This window comes from Perognathus longimembris, chromosome 11 (assembly GCF_023159225.1).
Source record: "Perognathus longimembris pacificus isolate PPM17 chromosome 11, ASM2315922v1, whole genome shotgun sequence".
In the NCBI taxonomy this organism is placed as follows: domain Eukaryota; kingdom Metazoa; phylum Chordata; class Mammalia; order Rodentia; family Heteromyidae; genus Perognathus; species Perognathus longimembris.
The window spans coordinates 52803019-52823716 of NC_063171.1; the positions used below are offsets into that span (position 1 = coordinate 52803019).

Genomic DNA, 20698 nt, shown 5'->3' on the forward strand with positions numbered 1-20698 from the left:
TGCACGCACGCACGCGAGCCAGTTCTGAGGCTTGAACTCAAGGCCTGGGTGCTGTCTGTGAGCTTATTTTGCATAAGGCTAGCACTCTACCACTTGTGCCACAGCTCCACTTCTGGCTTTTTTGGCTTTTTTAGAGATAAAGAGTCTCATGGAGCCCGGTGCCAATGAGACACACCTGTCATCCTAGCTGTTCAGGAGGCTGAGATGTGAGGGTCACAGTTCAAATTCAGCCCAGGCAGGAAAGTCCATGAAACTCTTATCTCCAGTTAGCCACCAGGAAACCAGAAGCGGAGCAGTGGCTCAAAGTAGAATACAAGCCTTGAGAGAAAAGCTCAGGGATAGCACCCAGGCCCTGAGTTCAAGCCCTATGACCAACAATAACAATAATAAAAATGAGTCTCATGAGGATTTTCCTGCCCAGGCTGGCTTTGAACTATGGTCCTCAGATCTCAGCCTCCTGAGTAGCTAGGATTATAGGCATGAGCCACCAGCACCCAGCTTCCATTATTTTTTCAAGTCAACCCAATGATTAATTTTTAAATCAAAAGAGCTTTTGGCTACTTGTTTTAATATTTGATGTTCATTTTTTGTATGTGATCTTTTTTAGCTTCAGAATTTTTTAAAGTAACACTTTAATATCTATGTTATGCAGCTATAGAGAATAAAATTGTAGAAAAGAAAAGTTAAAAACAGAACTTACTTATCAACAAGTTTCAGATCAATTTGATTTTACAGGGTTTTTTTAGATCATAGAAACTTTTTTTTCTTTTTGGCCAGTCCTGGGCCTTGGACTCAGGGCTTGAGGACTGTCCCTGGCTTCTTTTTGCTCAAGGCTAGCACTCTACTACTTGAGCCACAGTGCCACTTCTGGCCTTTTCTATATATGTGGTGCTGGGGAATCAAACCCAGGGCTTCATGTATACAAGGGAAGCACTCTTGAGATCATAGAAACTTACATTTGAATCTCAGGGTTTGCTGTCTACCCAAGCACTGATTTAAAGGCAAGATGGGTGGAAATCATAGGAAGTGTTCTACAGGTTGCTGAGAACTTGAAGGAAAAACTACACTTTTACCTGATCAGGGAAGAAAAGCTCTGAGAAAACTAGGGCTTTTATATATGTCCAGGAGTGCTAAAACATGACCTACCCAAGAACTTCACAGCAAAACCCATCTCTTATCTCCACCAAGAGCTCACAAATGGGAAGTCTTTAAAAACTCTTAATTGTGAGTTAAGAAGACAGAAGAAGAAGAGATTCAGAATGCAGTAGGAGGAGTTCATCCTTACTCTGGTGATGGTATTGGGGAAAAAAGCTATACTTGCATATTTGAAGGCAAATATCATTCTTTTAAGTTTGTTCATTAAAGAACTGCCTGACAAATGGCCTTCAGGATGCTAAAATCAGTTTTGTGGTAGCCTTAACAACCCTTTGGGCCTTCTATTTGTGTGGGGGGGAGATCTCTTTCTGATTGGACGGTGGTAATGTCCTGGCTTTGGAGCACGAGGCCGGCTTACCAGGACAAGACTGTGGTTCTCACTCAGTAGCCAAGATGTGTATTCTAACAGTAGTTCTCAAAGCAGCTCAAACCTGCTTGGTCAAAGACCCTGGGTCTAGCAATGATATTTCATTGATCCAGCAAGTTTGACAACCAACAACACAGGAACCCACAGAGAAGAGAAAGGAGGAGTGGGGACCAAGGGATGCCTCTTTCTTAGGCCTTTTCTGAGAACTATGTTCCTACCCTGATTTCTTACATTAGTTCCTTTTGGTTTGATTCACTTAGTTTCAGAAGGTTTCTAAACCAAAGAGTTTGAGTAATGAAGTAGGGAGTATTCCAAGAAAAATTATAAAACATGAAGTTTTGAGGTACCTAGACCTCTTACTTTAGCATCATCCCCTTCTGTTATGCCCCAAACCCCAGCTTGGGAGGTCTGGACACAAGTGCTCCCTAATCTCTCCTTTCTGGGCTGAAGCCATCCCCAAATGCAGTAGTCTGTCAAAGTGTGCCATGCTGAATTCAACTCAAGGGGCAAAAAAAGCAGATATATGCCCAAATTGTTACAAAAATGTTTACGCCGAATTCCATTCATGGGGAAAAAAAAGCAGATATATGCCCAAATACTTATAAAAATCTTTGTCTTAGTATCAATAGACAAAATGGACAAATGGGAAGGGAGGATATCTGGGAACAACTCAAATAACCAACTATGGCACACCATCTAATAGAGTGCGCTCAGCCTCTATATCCACAAGCTCAGCATCCACAGATTGAACTCACGATGAGTCAAGAACTTTGAAAGAACAATTGCATGTGCACTGACCACATACAGACTTTTTTCCTCCTCCTTTTTGCAAAGAAAGATTTATTAATGTATTATGGTCATGCGGCAGGAAGAGGCAAAGTAAGCACTTCAGCTCCTTTTCTGGGCACAGACATAAGTTTTAAGTTTAAATAGCAGAAGAATTATGCAAGAGGGGGTACATAATTATTAAACAGTCCAGCCATGGCTGCTATTCAGAGGTCAGAGATGGTCCCAGTGCTCATTATCTCAGGACTGGTGAGGCAGTTATAATAAGGATTTCCTGGAGGGGGGGGGTAGCAGTATCTCCTGTCCTAGAGTGTTTATCTATCAGTCCTTCCTGAATTCCAAGGTGGCCTCAAAATGCCTTTATATCTCAGTATCTAAGGGCAGACCAGGAACTGAGGTTAGTTTGCTCATGCTGCCTTTTCAGAACGCTCAACCTACAAACTTATATACTCAGTTCCGTAGAATTCAGGTTTACCTGAGAGGAATGAAGGCAGGAGCTTATTCCCCAGGTTGATGCCAGGAAAGTGAGACAAAGCAAGCTGCCACTCACCCAGGAACCCACACCATTCCTGGTTGGCATCAGGCACAAAAGTTGGTTGGTACCTGCAGTTACCACTTCTGCCCTTCCTGGCTCAGAGGCTGAGAAGCAAGAGGGGGAGGGGAGGCTGTCATCAGAGGCCAAAAGGATAGGAAACAAAGGCAAGCTTATGTACCAACAAAGCCTGAGCACCTACAAGGATGCATGCTATATTTGGCTTTCTTTTTTCTCAAGGGCAGTTAGAATTTGGCTCATTTGAGATAACTTGTTTTCCTTTATTTCCTTCTTTCTTTTCTTGCAGTCATGAGGCTTAAAACTCTGGACCTGGGTGCTGTCCCTGAAGGCTAGCATTCTACTACTTGAGCCACAGCACCACTTCCGGTTTTCTGATGGTTAATTGGAGATAAGAGTCTCCTGGACTTTCCTGCCCGGCTTACTTTTGAACCAAGATCCTCAGATCCCTCCTGAGTAGCTAGGATTACAGGCATGAGCTACTGGCACCCAAAGATAACTTGTCTTTCTAAGGCGTTCTTAGATTCCTTACTGATGTGCCCCAAGATTTCTTTTCGTTTCTTTTTCCCAGTCCTAGGACTTGAACTCAGGGCCTGAGCACTGTCCCTGGCTTCTTTTTGCTCAAGGCTAGCACTCTTCCACTTAAGCCACAGCATCCCTCCTGGCTTTTTCTATATATGTGGTGCTGAGGAATCGAACCCAGGGCTTCATGTATGCTAGGCAAGCTCTCTACCACTAGGCCATATTCCCAGTCCCCTGTCTCAAGATTTCTAAGACCTCTGCTCACATGCTGTTGACTTCCAGGGGATCCTCAGAGCCATGTCATTTTCAGGGGTCAGAGACACTTATCACTATGTACACACTATTGTCACACCCAGTTAGCTCTTGTCTCTGGAGCTTAGTTCTTATATCTTTGAGTTGGTCATTACTCAGAAAGTATGTCATGTTCATCATTACCAGATCATCCAACAGCTATCATTCCCACTTGAGTCTCGGACAAGTTTTGCCAATACAGCATTTCATACTTTCTCGTGGTTGCTTTTTGGCATAGTCACCTTGGTACTTATGAATAAAGTCACATGAGATGTGGTCACTGCTTTTCTTTGTATGGTTTCAAAATTTCCTGGTGATCTGACTCGTTTCTTTGTTACCACTGATTATGTACAAATGCATCAAAGAGTTGGTTAGATAGATTTAAAGAATGTTTACTATAACATGTAGGAATAAGTTTCTAGCACATGGACACACTTTAAACCACATACAAACTGTATTAGTAGGTTTTATTACATCCATTTTAAAGGTGAAACAACGGAAAGTACCAAGATTCCCAGGTAGCTTGTGACCCAAGTTATGTATAGTCTATTTCATGCCTTTTCCCCACAAGGCCACACTGATTCATTTTCTTTTAATTCAGTTATGTGGTCACTTAACATTATGCTCTGAATAGGCACCAGGCTTTGTTTTTTATTGAATAAAGTCCATGTGAGCAGCAATTATTACCTTTGTTTCTATATTTTCTTTCTGACAGTTAGAAAATCCTGACTTCACTGTTGTTAATAAATAAATAAATGAGAAATGGTTTATATAGTTTAAAGAACTTTATAAAATTACTGTTAATGTTTCAAGAAAGGCAAAGGAGAATGTAGTAAAAAAAATTCTACTTGTTGCTTTATGGGAAAATTTCTATACGCTTTTAAAAAAAATTATGGATTTGTATGTGGATAATGGTCCCTTTAAATTTGTTTGTTTCTTTGTTTTGTTTTGGGGGGCTTTTTTTTTTTTTTTTGGTGGTGGTGGTTGGTACTGGGGTTTGAACTCAGGGCCTTACACTTTCTATGCTGGTATAATACTGTATAGCCATGCCTTCGACCCTGGTTTTTGCAGTGAGGTCTCGTGTCCCATCTGGTCATGCACCTGAACCAGGATCCACCTACTTTTGGTTTCCTGTAGGCACTGGAATAACAGGCTTGCACTGCACCCTCCAGCTTCCTTCCTCAGCAAGAGAATCTCACAGACTTTTTTTGGGGGGGGGGAGGGGCTCCCAATCTCAGCTTCCCTTGTAGTTCAGGGAGACAGTCATGCACCACTGTGCCCAGTAGTGGGTTAAGATTTCTCATGAACTTTTCTTCCCTGGCTGGCCTTGAACAGTAATCTTAATCTTGACCTTCTAAGTAGCTAAGGTCTAAGTTACGGACACTAGGCTTGTATTCAGTTTTTGAGATTACAATGTATTTTCAAAGCTACAGTCTTACTTTACCTTTACCAGCTAGAAGTAGAAAGTTTTCTTATGACTCCATAATCACAACTCCTCTCCTCCCAACTCCACTCCTCTCTTCCTCCCTCATCCCCAAGGTCAGGATGTCACCCTTGGGTCTGTTGACCTTTTTGTCCACTGCCTGTGACTACACCCTGGCCAGAACTATGCATCTCCTGGGACCTGTTGGATCCAATCATAGGTGTGTGTGTGTGTGTGTGTGTGTGTGTGTGTGTGTGTGTGTGTGTGTGTGAATCATACCTTTGGCTTAACTACCATCTGAAACAATGAAGCCTCCTTATACCTACTGTCATCAGAAACACTGAGGCTTCCTCACACCTACTCTGCCTGGAAGAAATGGAAACAAGTCAGCATCATGTCTGCTTGTCTCCCTACTGGCAATACAGAGCAAGCACAGGCCCGGGGCTGAGGTGTATATGGGGTAGGTTTATCCTGCTCCCTATTTCTATCTAGCAGTGTAAGAACACAGCCTGCAGCAAACACCACAGACCTAATCATAGTCTCTTTATGTGTTCTTTGTATCAGTCAACACAGTGAGTACAGGCTGCTTCCAGAAGATTCTGCAGATGAGCCAGCACATGAGCCAGCACTAGAAATAGTTTCATAGTGGAAGTGAAGTAGAACTAACAGATGAATACATGTTTAACAGGAAGGGGCAGCATGAGAGATGAGAAGGTAACTCTTTCCAAAATAGGAACTAGCAGGGACAAAGGCTCAGAGATAGGTTTAACACCTAACTTACTGAAGGAGGTAGGTAGTGTATTCAGAATGGCCAGTTCTGGGAGTGCAGGTGTGGTGGAATTGGGAACCACACTTGCCCAGCAGTTTCGTATACATTCTCTGCCACATTGGAAACCCTTTTTCCCTCCTCTCCCTCTAAGTTGTACCTGTTTTCAAGAACTCACTTCCTTCATGAAGACTTCTATGTACCAAACAGATAGGCACTTGGTCCTATCTGATTTTGTACACTACCATTCAACATCAACAAATCTTGCCTACCTACAAAATTGAAAACTCCTTAAAGGTAAAGTCTAAGCCACTAGTGCCAAACTACGTTTATTCTTCAATTCCTCTGGGCATCCAGGTAAGAAATCAAATTTTGCTTTGTGAATATTAATTGAAGCAAAACGAGCCTGAAATCTCTTCAAATCAAAATCAGAAACAAGAACCATGGACCTGCCATCAAGCAAGGAGGGCCAGTCTCTCAACAAATACCATCTATCTTTTGTCACACCTGCTGTGATACTGAATCATAGGTTTATGGCATCACTTGGATGCCATTAGCCTGATTTTCTGATTCTTGGAGAAGAAATGAGTAAATTGTTACAGGAATTTAGAGGGATTCCCACTCAAAGTCCCTAACTCCAATCAACTATTAATTAGCATCTCATCTATGGTGAGTAAAAATTATTACCATCTGTGAAGAGTCTGTGTTCTTCTCTACCATGTGTCAGCTTGTGACCTTGGACAAGTTGTCTATGCACTTACAAACCAGACTTCTCTACTTGTAAAACTGAGATAATACTACCTCATGAGGCAATTGTAAGGACTAAATGTGATAATGTGAAATTAATTGGTCACATGTGAAATTAAGTATATCAATTAGAAAGTAGCACATTTAAGTATTTTTATAAACCAAAATTGTTTTCCCTCTGTTTTAATCCCAACATTCAAAACCTACACACTCCACAGACAGCTAAGTAAATTTATTTTTTATTTATTTATTTATTTATTTATTTATTTTTGCCAGTCCTGGGCCTTGGACTCAGGGCCTGAGCACTGTCCCTGGCTTCTTCCCACTCAAGGCTAGCACTCTGCCACTTGAGCCACAGCGCCGCTTCTGGCCGTTTTCTGTATATGTGGTGCTGGGGAATCGAACCTAGGGCCTCGTGTATCCGAGGCTGGCACTCTTGCCGCTAGGCTATATCCCCAGCCCACAAGTAAATTTATTTTTAAGGAGCTATGGTACCTATCATCATATATCTAAGAGAGCTACTCATCTTCTCACGCGACTTATAAATGTTAGACTCCTCAGTCAGGATTGCAGATCACCAGGGCAGGTGTGATACAGACTAGACAAAGTGTCCTGCCATACCAGATACCCCGGGAGAATAAAACAGCCGAGACAGTTTCACAGGCTCAGGTCTTGGAACATTAACTGCTTCCAGAGAGAACTGTGCAAGCCAGATCTGGGCTGTCCTGTATAGAAAGGGAATTCTACTTAAGTTTGTCAGGAAAGAGTGGTTAAACAAACAACAGGTGGGCCCCAAATCAAAGGCTTTAAAAGAGAAAGGAAGGACAGAGCAGTTGATCCTGATCTAACCTGTAGCCACGTTTGAACTCAAAGGCTATCATGGAGGCAAGCTGGTGGTATCATCTTGGGAAATTCATCTAACTTCTCTGAGTCAGTCAAAAAAGCATGGTAAGACCTCGTTTGTGCTGTTAGTTAGGGATGAATTTGTGTGCATGTTTCCCAGATAGAAGAATGCTATATATATGATCATGAGCTGACAATACATTGTCCTGCCTGTAGGTCACTATCCAGATGGTCCCAATGACCTGAGGATTCCTGGGCCTCCATGGAGTTATCCATTAAAGGGCTCTCCTGTAGGCGAAGGGTGTACCATGGAACTCAGCTTACTTCCGCGGGAATAACTCAGAGTCCCCCCACCCCAGTAGTTTGTTGTTAATTTGAATGTACATCTCCTCCAGGAGTGGGGCACAGCATCCCCTTTATATCTACCTGCATCTGCACTATGCTCTCAAGGTCTCCCTCTTGCTCCATCCTTTTGATCCTCCCAATAAGCCTGCAGCTTAGCAGAGCAGATAACATGTCTCTTCATTCACATATACTTTCTATAGATGATTTGCCTGCAGCCCCATAGCTCAAAGGAACCAGCATGAAGTCGTTGGCCTCTGCACCTGAAAGCCCCAGATTGGAGGGAGAATTGAGAATTTGAAGGGAGCAGAGAACAGAACCCAGGCATCTAATAGCCTTGCTCTTCCCCAACCCACGCCACAAGCCCAACCTTAACAAAGCCCCTGGGGGCTGCTGCCGTGGGAGTGAACGGACCCTGCATTAATTCAGAGTTCCCGATAATGCTGGTTTAGCCAGGACATCTATTTCTACCCACAAGTGTTTATTTGTTTCTAAGGGGACTTGATAGGCGTTTGTTCTCCCTCTCAGTCCTAGCTCCCTATGTGTAATTGGGGAGCTCCCTGCTGCCCACCCCCCCCCACACACACACACTGTGATGAATGGGCTTCCTCAGGCCAGTAGGCAGTGATTTGAAGCCCTGCCAGCTGTGTGAGCTGCTCTCTGCGGCTCAGATGTGATTACACCCGTGTGTCACAACACTTGGCAACAGTTCCCAGAGGCAGCAAGGCCTTTATTCATGCCATTGTCCTGTCAAGTCGCTACAATTTCATCTGGCTGCCAGATTGCTTGGCCTTTGCATCATCCTGCCCTGCTCCCTGGCTCCCTTCGCGAATGGTTAGTCCATTGTCTTCCATTTTTCAGGGAAGATCCAGGGTGTAAGGACAAATCTTCCCCCATAAAACCAATTGCAAAATGATCACTATGAATAATGGTTATTAAAAAGTCATTCATTTTAGGGGGGAGACTTGGGGACTACCTGGTACTGGTATAAAGAAGAAGGGAGCATTGTGGCACCCTATAACCCAGCCTGGGCTGCATAGTAGGGAAGGGATTCAGACATTCAGCTGCCTCTGCTGCCGGGAATGTCCTTCCCATGTGTGTTCACCTGGCTCACTGACTCATTCTTCAAGATTTCACTTGACTTCTTTTCATGGAAAAGGTCCAGTGAAGTCTAGATGGAGCTGAGTTGCCCTTAAACTCCCATAGCATCTGATGCCCCTGCCCCCTGAGTAAGTCCTAAACACTCTCTTCTTATACTGTGGGTAGTTTGGGATTCTGGACCCATTTCTCCCACTTAACCTTCCAAGGCAGAGAGGTGCTTCCCCCCCCCCCCATTATCTCTAGAATTTAGCCACATGTCTGCCATTGACTAGGTGCTACGGAAGATCAAAATGAACTGGAAAGTAAATAGAACCCAAAGATGAGTGAGATGAAGGGAGAAAAGGTGAAGAGCTCTGGCTCAGAGAAGGGAAAGAATGGAGGGAGCAACTTCTTTTTTTCAATGCAAAAAGAAATGGTTAAATTGTCAGCCCCTCATTCCTTTGGCCTAATGCGTCTAGTTGCCTTGCATCCATCCTGTTTTCCATTCCTTTGATCATCTCTCTCACTCACATCCCTCCCTGCCTTTTTCACATTTTCCAGAGGTTGCCATAGTGTTTATTTAGTAGGACATGTGCAGAGTTGCGGGGACACAAAGCCCATCTCCTAGAGAGCATTGAGAGCATGACCTCTTAATTACCTTGATGATTCCACAATTTCTGGAGCCACTCCATGGCCAGGCCAGGTCAGAGAAACCCCCAGTACTGACAAACCGTTTTCACAGGAAGTGAGTGGGACTGTCATTGTATGCTGATTCTGTCCTTTTCTGTCTCAGGAATTGCTCCTTAGGGAAGCCAGGCTTCTTCCCTGTGGAGGGAAAGCAAGAGATGCTGGATGTGAAGGGAGAAGCCCAGACACCCGGCTAGAGAGGTCTTTGGACAGTAGATCCTCTACCCCACTGAGGAGACACCGAGGGACGTGGCATCTTTGAAATTCTGGTGCCTTCAAATGTGATAGTAGGAAGGGTTCAGGGCCTACACCACTTTTAGGTTCTTTCCTCTACAACAGTCCTGTGAGGGAGGCCTCTCCATTTTACAGATGATGTAGCTGTGAGGAGATAAAGGGGGCTTCCTCAGGTCACCCAGAACTCAGAGAAAGAACACTGCAAGAGTATGTTGCATCTAACTCCACAGCCAGATGCTTTCCATCTGACAATGCCCCCTAGCCACTGATGGCAGAGAAGGCAGTATGGGGTGGAGGGGTGGGGGGACAGAAGTCTTTTGCATCTCTGAAATCATATGACAGGCCCAGTTCACCACAGGGCAGTCTTGGACTGTGGTCCAATAGTACTATGGTATACTTGTCAGGCCTGTTGACCTCTCTGGTTGGAGGCAGCCTTCCACCAAATCCAACCTATGCTCTCTGGCATTTGTCATCCATTCTTTCTCTCCAGTTTCTTCTCACAAGCCACCTGTCACCCATTTTGGCTCTCCTTAAGGAGGCTGCCTGGGCAGCCATCTGGTCCCCCTCATGCTTCAATAGCTTAGCACATTCCTGCTATGTTGTTCACTGGGGCTGTTTATCTTCTGGCCTGGCTGTTTCTCCTTAGGTCAATGGTCTATCAACAGATGTTATGTGAAGGCCTGGCACTGTTCTGGCTGATGGAGACTTGGGAGGATAAGGCAGAACTCCTGCACTTCCCAAGATGACATAAATGAGACTGGGGCAGGGTTACTACTGAGTTTAATCCCGTGTGCTCTGTGGTAGGCACACAGAGGTAACTTGGGGTTAGGGATTCCCAAGGATGCTACTGCTTTGACCGAATCTACCCTCTGTGTATATAGATATATAGAGACAGCAAGAGATGCCCCTCACCAACTTCTACCACACACAGAAACTCAAGGATACAGAATGAGAGGCCTAGAAAGCCCCTGAAAGAAGCCTGAATGTGATTTCTAAACTGACTTCTCTGGCCCTGCTTTATCCCAAATGGATGGGAAGCATTGGGTAGATAAAGGAACATAGTCAGATGTCCAAGTGCAGGATGAAACATGTGACTGATACCTCGGCCTCATTTTCCTGTGCAGGTACTGCATGACGTCTCCCTGACTTCCGTGTTGTATGGAACAAACAAGATGTATGTGCTAACACAGCCAGTGACAGATCAGTGCTCACTGCCTTGCCTGCATCCTCTAAAGGAAGTCCTCCCTCGCCTTTGCATGCACACACCTCCTTGGTAACTATCCGGAGTCCAGGGAGGAAATCCCTGGGAAGAATGCAGTGACAAAAATACTTGGCCACATCCAGAACTCCCCTGGTGGTAGCTGGTCAGAGCCCATGAGCTTGCCTTCAAAGCTGTTGGGTTAGAGAATGAATCTAGAGTCTGGCACTGTCACAATCCTAGTGGTAGCCTTAGGAAAATACCACCCAAGCACTGTCAGTCCTATTTCTGCTCTTGTTAACTAAGGGTACCAGTATTTCCTTCAAAAGTGAGTTGGCAGTATTCGGTAGTAGAATATAGCTGCAGTGTCCACTTTTCTTTATTCAAAGGAAGCAACAAGAAGTCAGAATGATAAGAGGACACCGGAGAGGAAGTGGAGGCATGTAGCACAGGCTGGGGTTAGTGTAACTAGAGCTACACTTGTTGGCCCTTGGTATATGCAGGCTCTGTGCTGAGCGCCATGCACCGCACCTCTGAATTGTGAGCATTACTCCCATTTCACAGCTGGGGAAATGACAGCCTGAACATGTGAAGGAAACTGCCTGAGGCCATCCAGCTTGGAAGTGGCAGAGCCAGAATTTGAACTCCAGCTGTCGACTACCAAGGCCCCTGTACCTCGTCCCCAGTGCTGCCTGTGAGTGCTAAGGGGCCAGGATCTTCCCCAGCTGACTTGGAGGGGATAAAGCAATAATCCTCTTCATATGACCTCCCTGGGACGCCACTCCCTCATCTGTTCAGGAAACAGATAGAATTAACTGGACTTGGTGGTCCTCTACGTCTCAGTGCTCTGCAGGAGATACGTTGTAAACAGAGGAGTAGCTCTGCTGCCACCTTGGGTAAATCATTCATCGTACCATATTGTTGGAATGGTTCATTGATAAGTATGTTATTAAGAGGAAATGTATGATGCGTCATGCAGACCAAGTCACCAAATAATCTCTATGGTGAGGGGTGGGGGAAAGGTCTTCTGCAGAGATAGGCTGACTGCAAAACTGGCCTCCGGATCTGGCTGTCTCTCCTGGTAAAGACCAGGGACAGTGGACAGAGAAGAAAAGGGAAACTGCCACCTGCAAAGGAAACAATGGCACCCTGCGGTCAGTTTTCTCATTTTACACTAAGCACAGAGGGCCCAGAATTCTCTTTCTGCTTGCCACTAAATATCCCAAGATGTTAAAGGCAGGCTCTAGGCCACATTCCTGATGCTCTCTGGTGGATTAGTAATGGCCTTCCCTGACGGGGTCAACCAACAGATATTTCAGAAGAGTTTGGGTGAGCCTCCTTGCTTTACATGCCTGTGAGTTACAGAGGAAGATGATAAAGAATTAAGTTTTGGAGGGAACCAAACTTAGATATGGCAATTCTGCTGGAACTGGTCTTTTCTCTCAAAAACTATAAAACAGCATGTTCAAGAGAAAAAAACTATGGCCTTAAAAGCTGGCTCTGTTGTTTTTGTTTCTTTTTGTCTTGTTTGTTCATTTATCTGTCTTTGGGAGGGCACAGAAATGGAGGGGGGAAAGGGGGCAAATGCAGCAGTGGTACTCACTAGACACTATGTCGAAATGATCTGTACAACTTGTGGGTGGGAATGAGGAAAAAACTGGGAGGGAGAGGGAAGGCGTGCCACTGTCCAAAAATAAATGTACAAATTTGGGCTGGGAATATGGCTTAGTGGTAAAGTGCTCATCTTGTACATGAAGCCCTGGGTTCAATTTCTTAGCACCACATATATAGAAAAAGCCGGAAATGGCGCTGTGGCTCAAGTGGTAGAGTGCTAGCCTTGAGCAAAAAGAAGCCAGGGACAATGCTCAGGCCCTGAGTTCAAGCCCCAGGACTGGCAACAAAAAGAAAACAAAACAAAACCCCAGAAATGTACAAATTTACCTGACTTTCATAACTCTGTATATTGCCTTTATAATAACAAACAAAAATAAAATTTGACCCTTTTGATCAGAAATGTATGAGAAGAACCAGTAGGGAGCACCTTCAAGGAATGCCCAGTGATCTCCTTAGACAGATGCCACTGCCACCTCCTTACCGAGTTCCCCCCTTTGCCCATGCGATCCAGGGACAGTGCAGGGAACATCTTTGATATATCCAAAGCCAGAAGTTAGGATGGGACATACACATAGTATTTAAAATGCTCATAGTATGGGCAAGGTACAGACCAGCTCATTTCACTGAAGGTCACTTATCTAGATTACCACATTTTGCAAACAGCTAAAAACAAAATCAAGTTACTGAACAATAAAAATGGATTCCAAATAGTGCCATTTCCTATGAAGCTTACTCCTCTCCCTGACAGAAGCAACCATCTGGCTTCTTCTCAGACCTACTTTAATCCTAATTCAGTCATAACTTCTCAACACAAACCACGTTAGATGCATACCCATTGGAAGAGTGGGAGGGCCTTTAGAGTTGTAATGTTTCAGAGAGAGAGAAAAGTTTGATTAAATGCCACCCTTGGATTTGTCAGTGAGTGCTCCAGCTATTGTTAAGCTGCAGATGTTCTGCAAGCTCCCACTCATCCTTCAATATCTCAAGTTATTAGTGATATCATAGTTGGCTTTCAGAATGGGTTACCAGAATCTGGGGTGTGGCAGAATGGCTTTTCACATAAAGGCCTAATTCATTCCCAAGACATGCCTGCAGGTTTTCCTTCTGACACAATAATCCCACACAACCAACTGCCCCCATTGGAGGGATCAAGAGCTGCTCCACGATGGGCATTGCGTGCAGAGCTGGGAGAAGACAGCTCCTCACCCATACTGGAGTAAGGCAGAAAGGTCCTGCCCCGACCTCCCAGGGTCCTGGGTTCAGAGCAGCCAACTGGGATCTTATTTTCCACTCAGCTATGAGGACCTCTGTGAAAGGCCTGAATACTGATGAGAATACCAACCTCTTGGCCTCAATACATGCATACAGTTATTTAAACACATTTTGAATAGGGAAAAATCGGGAGAGAGAGAGAGAGATATACCCTAAAATATTAGACATCATCTCTAGATGGTGAAATTTATGCTAAACTTCATTTCCTCATGCTTTTCTCCATGTTCCCAATTGTATACGGTAACCATACATTTTCTTTGTAGTTTTGAGATTAATAATAGCAATAATTAAAAAAAAGGAGGGGGCTGGGAATATGGCCTAGTGGTAGAGTGTTTGCCTCACATACATGAAGCCCTGGGTTCAATTCCTCAGCACCACGTCTATAGAAAAAGCTGGAAATGGCACTGTGGCTCAAGTAGTAGAGTGCTAGCCTTGAGCAAAAAGAAGCCAGGAATAGTGCTCAGGACCTAAGTCCAAGCCCCAAGACTGGCAAAAAAACAACCCAAAAACCTAAAAACTAAAAAATGAGGTGCAGAATCCCTGAAAGAGGAGTGCCCAGGTAATAGGGAAATTTCCAGGACCCCCTAAGTGGAACAAATGGCTTGAGTAACTCAATAGCAGTAGTGAATGTGTTGTTCCTCTACCAGCTAGAATTTTTTAGAATTCAGAGAGGCTAGGGGTAGGGTGGGGTGGGGGGCAAGGCAGAATAATAACAATAAAACAATCCAACGAATGCTTCAGTAACCACCCTACTATTCTATACTTCAAATCATTTAATTCTCCCAATGACCCCAAGAGAGAGGCTCAATTATTATCCCTCATCTATAGGTATGAAATGGGGCCCAGAGAAGCTAACCATTTGCCCGAGGTCTAGCTGAAATTGAATATAAGCATCCGCTGTAGGGTGTGGGCTGGCAGCCATGACACTATAATTAAGGAAGTCCCAACACAATTGTACATCAGGGAGAATGAGAGATGTGCTCATATCCCAGGGTGTATCATGCCTTCCTAAAGGAATGCTACTTTTGATTTCTGGAGGTTCTCAAAATCACCTTTACTTTACTACTTCCCCTTCTGCCCACCACCTGGTGCCCCAATAAGCAGCACAAACTCACTGCCATGGACTTAGAAACCAGCCAGAGCAGCTGGGATACAGGCGCCACCAGACATGTCAGCTTTTTCAATTGATGTCTATTTAATTCTGACAGGTCGACCTTTTTTTTTTTTTTCCAATTTTTATTATCAAACTGATGTATAGAGAGGTTACAGTTTCATACGTTAGGCATTGGATACATTTCTTGTACTGTTTGTTACCTTGTCCCTCATACCCCCTTCCACCCTCCCCCTTACCCTTTCCCCCCCTGAGGTGTTCAGTTCACTTACAACAAACAGTTTTGCAAGTATTGCTTTTGTAGTTGTTTGTCTTTTTTTACCCTGTGTCTCTCAATTTTGGTATTCCCTTTCAATTTCCTACTTCCAATACCAGTACACGGTTTCCAATATACTCAGATAAGATTACAGAGATAGTGTAGGTACAACCACAGGAAGGTGATACAAGAACATCATCAATAATAGAAGCTACAGATACACATGGGACGTTGAAAGTAGTTACAACTGTGTTATAACAAGTGTTTCCATAACATGGAGTTCATTTCACTTAGCATCATCTTAGGTGTTCATAAGGGTATAGCTATTGGGCCTTGTGATGCTCTGCTATGACTTGCCTAAACCCTGTACTAATTATTCCCAATAAGGGAGACCATAGAGTCCATGTTTCTTTGGGTTTGGCTCACTTCACTTAGTATAATTTTTTCCAAGTCCTTCCATTTCCTTACAAATGGGAGAATGTCATTCTTTCTGATAGAGGCATAAAATTCCATTGTGTGTATGTACCACATTTTCCTGATCCATTCGTCTACTGAGGGGCATCTGGGTTGGTTCCAGATTCTAGCTATGACAAATTGTGCTGCGATGAACATTGTTGTGCTGGTGGCATTACTGTGATTTTGTTTGTGGTCTTTTGGATAGATACCCAAAAGTGGGGCTGCTGGGTCATAGGGGAGTTCTGACAGGTTGACCTTGACAGCCCTTCTACCCTTCTTGTGTTTGTTCATGTTTCCTTCCCCCATCATACCCTAAGTTCTGTGAGATCAGGGGCTTTGGGAGCCTTCTTTAACTTCTGTCATCAGCATCAAGGACTTTGTCCTGCACTTCACTTGTTGAAGGGCACTGATACTCTGGCCCTGTTTTGCTAGTAGGTAAACCCAGGCCCATAGAAGTTAAGGGATTTGTTTAAGGTCCCATAGTGAATTGTATATTGGAACTAGGCCTTGGGGTCAGGTTCTGACTTAATGAACAATGGCTCTGACTCCTGGAGAGTCCCACTTACCCCAGAACTTAGTGGCTCAGGACAACTACTGTTTTATTGCAAATGATTTATAGACATGTGTCATCTGGGCTGCTGTGAGTGGGAAGGTCAGCTGGGTTGCTTGGTTTAGGGCAGAGTTTCTCAACTTTGACATTTATTGATAGTTGGAGCCAGAGAACATTTTGTTGTGGGGTGACTATTGTAAGATGTTGAGATATATCCGTGGTCTCTGCCTACTTGATTCTAGGAAGAAATGCAGCAATATCTGGATATTGCCAGATGTTTTCTGTGGACAGGATTGTCCTTTGGTTGAGAACAACTGGGATCTAGGGACCATGGCAGTGATGAGTTGTCTTTGCTCTCAGCAATAGCTTTCTAGGAGGCTAGCTGTGACTTCCTATGATTAGTAGAAGTATACTAGCAGCAAGAGAGCAAGATTGAAGTCTGTACCTAGATCACACTTGCTGATGTCCCATTGGCCCAAACAAATCCCATATTCAAGCTTAGAATCATCCTGGGTAGAAACTACACCATGATGAACAAAAAGGGAGGTGCATTGGTGAAAGATGCCACAGGAAACCATCCACCCCAACAACAGTCAGCGCACAGCACCAGGGAAGGTACCAGACTATGTAACCTTAAAAGGTCCTTCCAGATACCCATGGCTCATGCCTGTAATCCTAGTTACTTAGGAGGCTGAGATCTGAGGATTATGGTTCGAAGCCAGCCTTTTATCTCCAGCTAATCACTAGAAAATCAGAAGTGGCACTGTGGCTCAAAGTGGTAGAGGGCTAGCCTTGAGCGAAAAAGCCCAGGGACAGCACCCAAGCCCTGAATTCAAGCCCCATGACTAACAACAACAAAAGTTGGTCCTCTCTTCCCACCCACCCCCGTCTCTCTCCCTCCCTCCTTTTATCTCTGTTTTTCTCTCTCTCTTTCTCTTTCTCCCTCTCTCTCTTTTGCACAGTCGGTTATTTGTGTGTGGGCTCAGTGGCTGTGTGAGTCCACAGAGAGCCTGTGAGACCATTCAAATGGTGTGTGTGTGTGTGTGTGTCTGTGTGTGTGTCTGTGTCTGTGTCTGTGTGTGTTGAGGTCATGTCTAAGCACCAGCAATCAAGGCAACCTCCCTGGTTGGCTCCTTCTTTCCTGTCTGAAGGTGTGTACACTTCAGTGCTTGGTGCTTGGACCCTACACTACCAGCCAACACACATATAACACACAATCTCAGTGAGCTGTAACTTCGTGTATCATGCATTTATCCAGCATGTAGTTCCAGCCCAGGCCCCTTCTCAAGCGCCAGACTCATCCATCCACTGCCCACTCCGTGCCTCTGTGAGAATGTCTAATGGGCATCACCCTCCTCATAGCTCCAAAACTGAGTCCCTGCCCTTTCCTCCCACAGTCCTCTCCATTTGAGTTCATAGCAGGCCACTTATTGCTCAAGACAAAAACCTTAGAGTCATGGCTGGCCCTATTCCTCCCATACCTGCATGAAAACTATAAATCTACACGGATTCTGACCACTTCTCTCACCTCCTCACCTCGCTTCTCTGAGCCATCACCAGCCCTTGCCTGGTTTTCAATAATCTCCTTAATGTCCCTCTGCTTCCTCCCCGAGCCTCTGCAGTCTCTTTGGAACTCGGCAACCAGAGTATTCTAGGAAGTTGAAAGTCAGTTCAAAGCCCTCCAATGGTGCCTCAGCCCATACACTATAAGAGCCAATGTTATCACAGTGGCACATGTGACCACTCTCTCCCTCTCAGCTACTAACTAGCACTATCTTTGCTCACTCCATTCCAGCCACAGTGGCCTTCAGAACCCAAGGTACAACCTAGGCAAAAGCCCTGGCCTCTCTCAAGTGGCTAGGATTACAGGCATGAGCTATTATTACCTTCGCTCCCCCTCCCCCTTTTGTGTACTAGTCCTGGAGCTGGAACTCAGAGCCTAGGTCATGTCTCTGAACATTTTTGCTCAAGATTAGCACTCTACCACTTGAGCCACAGCTTCACTTCGGGATTTGGGGAGAGTGGCTAATTGAGATAAGAGTCTCACAGTCTTTTCTGTCCAGGAAATAACCTCAAGCCTCAGATTTCAACCCCTTGAACTCAGCTAGGATTACAGATATGAGCCACCAAGACCCAGCTTACTTGGCCCTTTTATGTTCTTTTCCTCCAATATATGTATTACAATCAAACATACTATATACATTATTTTGTTTATTCTGTATCTCCTCTGATGGGAATTTAAGTTCCCTGAGAGTAGAGATTTTTTATCTTTGTAGCACTGATATTTAAATTTATCCTTGAACGTGCTAGGAAGGTGCTCTACCACATGAACTATGCCCTAAGTCTTTTGTGCTTTTATTTTTCAGGTGAGGTCTCACACTTTTTCCCAGGGCCATCCTTGGATCTCTGTCCTGCCTTTACCTCCTCAGTACCTAGGATTACAGGTGCAATATCATTCCCTTTTTTAAAAATAGCATCTTAGTAACTTTTGGGGGGGCCTAAACTGGCCTAGAACTACAGTTAGCATTACTACTTCCCACATATAGCATTATAGACATGAGCCACCATGTTTTGCCCCAAGAGCAGAGACTTTTATCTGACATATAATGGATGTTCAATACAATGACTGAAGAGGAGTGAATGGTTCTGGTGTGTCTCCAAGAGCAGGATTGAGCTTCGGATATCAAACTGGGTGCCAGCAAATAGAGGAGCAAGACTGTATCTTGGGTCATCATGTTTACGTGATGATCGCCAAGGCCTAGTAGAAGGGATGGTATTCCAAAGCATCACAGCACACTGGCTTCAGAGCTGGGCTGGGCCCCAGTCTCATAGTCTCTCCTCGGGTTTCGGGACGTCTCCTCTGATCCCCCACCCTGCCCTGCTGCCCACAACCTGAGATTACTTCATGCTGACAGCAATTTCTCATCTCCTGAAATATAAATTTAAAGAAGGAACCTACAGAAAACAAAGAAATGAAATAGGAGCAGGGAATATTTTTAGCTTTTGTGGTTTGTATAGTTCATATGCCCATAGAAAGCTCATAAGAATGCCTATTTATAGGTATTAAATCGGGAAGTAAATGGGGAGTGGTGGCTCAGCGTTTCTGGGGGTGGCTGTGTGAGCATGTTGCAACACAGGTTTTGAACCACACTTGCAGATTCCAATGAATCTGACCCTACCGAGTCATCAGAAGCCATTTGTGTCTCATTGGGGTGCAAGAAATTCTCAGGAATTAAGACCTTCTTTTTTCTTTGTTTCAATCAGTCAGAAGCACCAATGGAACTCTAAGGCCCTCTTAGGCTGGTTACTAACCAAAGCTTTTATGGTCAAAATTGCCTTGGTGCAGGATTATTCTCTCTTTGGGGTGGACAGGGACTTCAGAGGAGAAGCCTGAGCAGAAAGATGGAGCATCTATGTCCCCAGTGGAACGGACAAGCTTAGCTCGCCTTGAGTTCCTTTGGTCAACCAGGAGCTTTCTTGAACTTTAAACCAAGCCTGGAAGGCATGGCCCAGGTGGTCATGAACTGCCCTGTCTTCCTATGTAATCTCTTCTTATATAACAATTCTACCAAGGAGAGATCTTATTATTGCCATTTTATAATTGGAGAAACTGAGGCAAACAGTGGATCAGTAACATACCCGCATCTTACACCTTAAGTGACAAACCAAAGCAGCCCTCACTTAACACCAGCAGGCTGCACTTGAATGCCAGGCAGGGGAACCTAGATAAAGACCAAAAGACTGGTGTCCTGTATAACATCAACATCAGTGTAGGAAAATCTACCTCATGTGGAGCATATCTTGGGCTTTGGGAGTCACAAATCTTTAGCAGGCCCCCAGCTTAGTGGTGAATGCAGAGTGATCATATTGTTTGATATGGGACATACACGAGAGGGGGTCTTGTTCCTCTCATCTGGAGCAACCTGAAGGAAGTGTCCTCATCCATGCTATTCATATGGAGGCTACTACCCACTCTGACCAGGCATTCAGGTTGGGTCAGACTGTACTCTCACATAGCTTATGCTGTAGTTCGAAAACACAGAAAGTGTGCATAAACAAACGAGATGATTTAAGATGAATATAAAGGTTCTAAGGAAAATAAAACAAGGCAATGGGACTTTTATGAGTCAAGTGGTGTGTTCTCCTAAACTTTATCTATTGGAAACTAACCTTTAGTAATACCGCCTTACCTGGAGACAGAGCCTTTACAGAGAGAATTGAGTTTAAAATGAAGTAATTAGAGTGGTCTCTACTCCAATATGAGTGGTATCTTCATAAAAGGGGAATTTGAAGACTGACATGCACGTAGGGAGAGTTTCAGGTGAAGCTGAAGGCAAAGATCAGAGGGATGCTTTTACAGGCCAAATATACAAACTGCCAACAAAACCTTAAGGAACTAGGAAAGTGGTATGAACAAATTCTCCATCACTGACTGAGGGAACTGATCC

At 44.4% G+C, this 20698-nt stretch overlaps 1 long non-coding RNA gene and 1 other non-coding gene across 4 annotated transcripts in view; one reads left to right on the top strand and one right to left on the bottom strand.

The window, feature by feature from the left end:
* The first annotated feature begins 2100 nt into the window (after positions 1-2100).
* The window catches only part of LOC125359449, a 46906-nt gene continuing 28308 nt past the window's right edge, over positions 2101-20698 (top strand). The window contains exons 1-4 of one of the 3 annotated variants that reach the window (XR_007212557.1): positions 2101-2438; positions 2973-2975; positions 10918-11066; positions 11556-12046. This is a non-coding gene — a long non-coding RNA (uncharacterized LOC125359449). Of the gene's footprint in view, positions 2439-2972; positions 2976-10917; positions 12047-20698 lie in introns of those variants that run through there. The other 2 variants (XR_007212558.1, XR_007212556.1) reach the window with 2 other exon arrangements.
* LOC125360291 lies at positions 5495-5625 on the bottom strand. Its single transcript, XR_007212691.1, has one exon. It is a non-coding gene; the product is annotated as a small nucleolar RNA SNORA51 (small nucleolar RNA).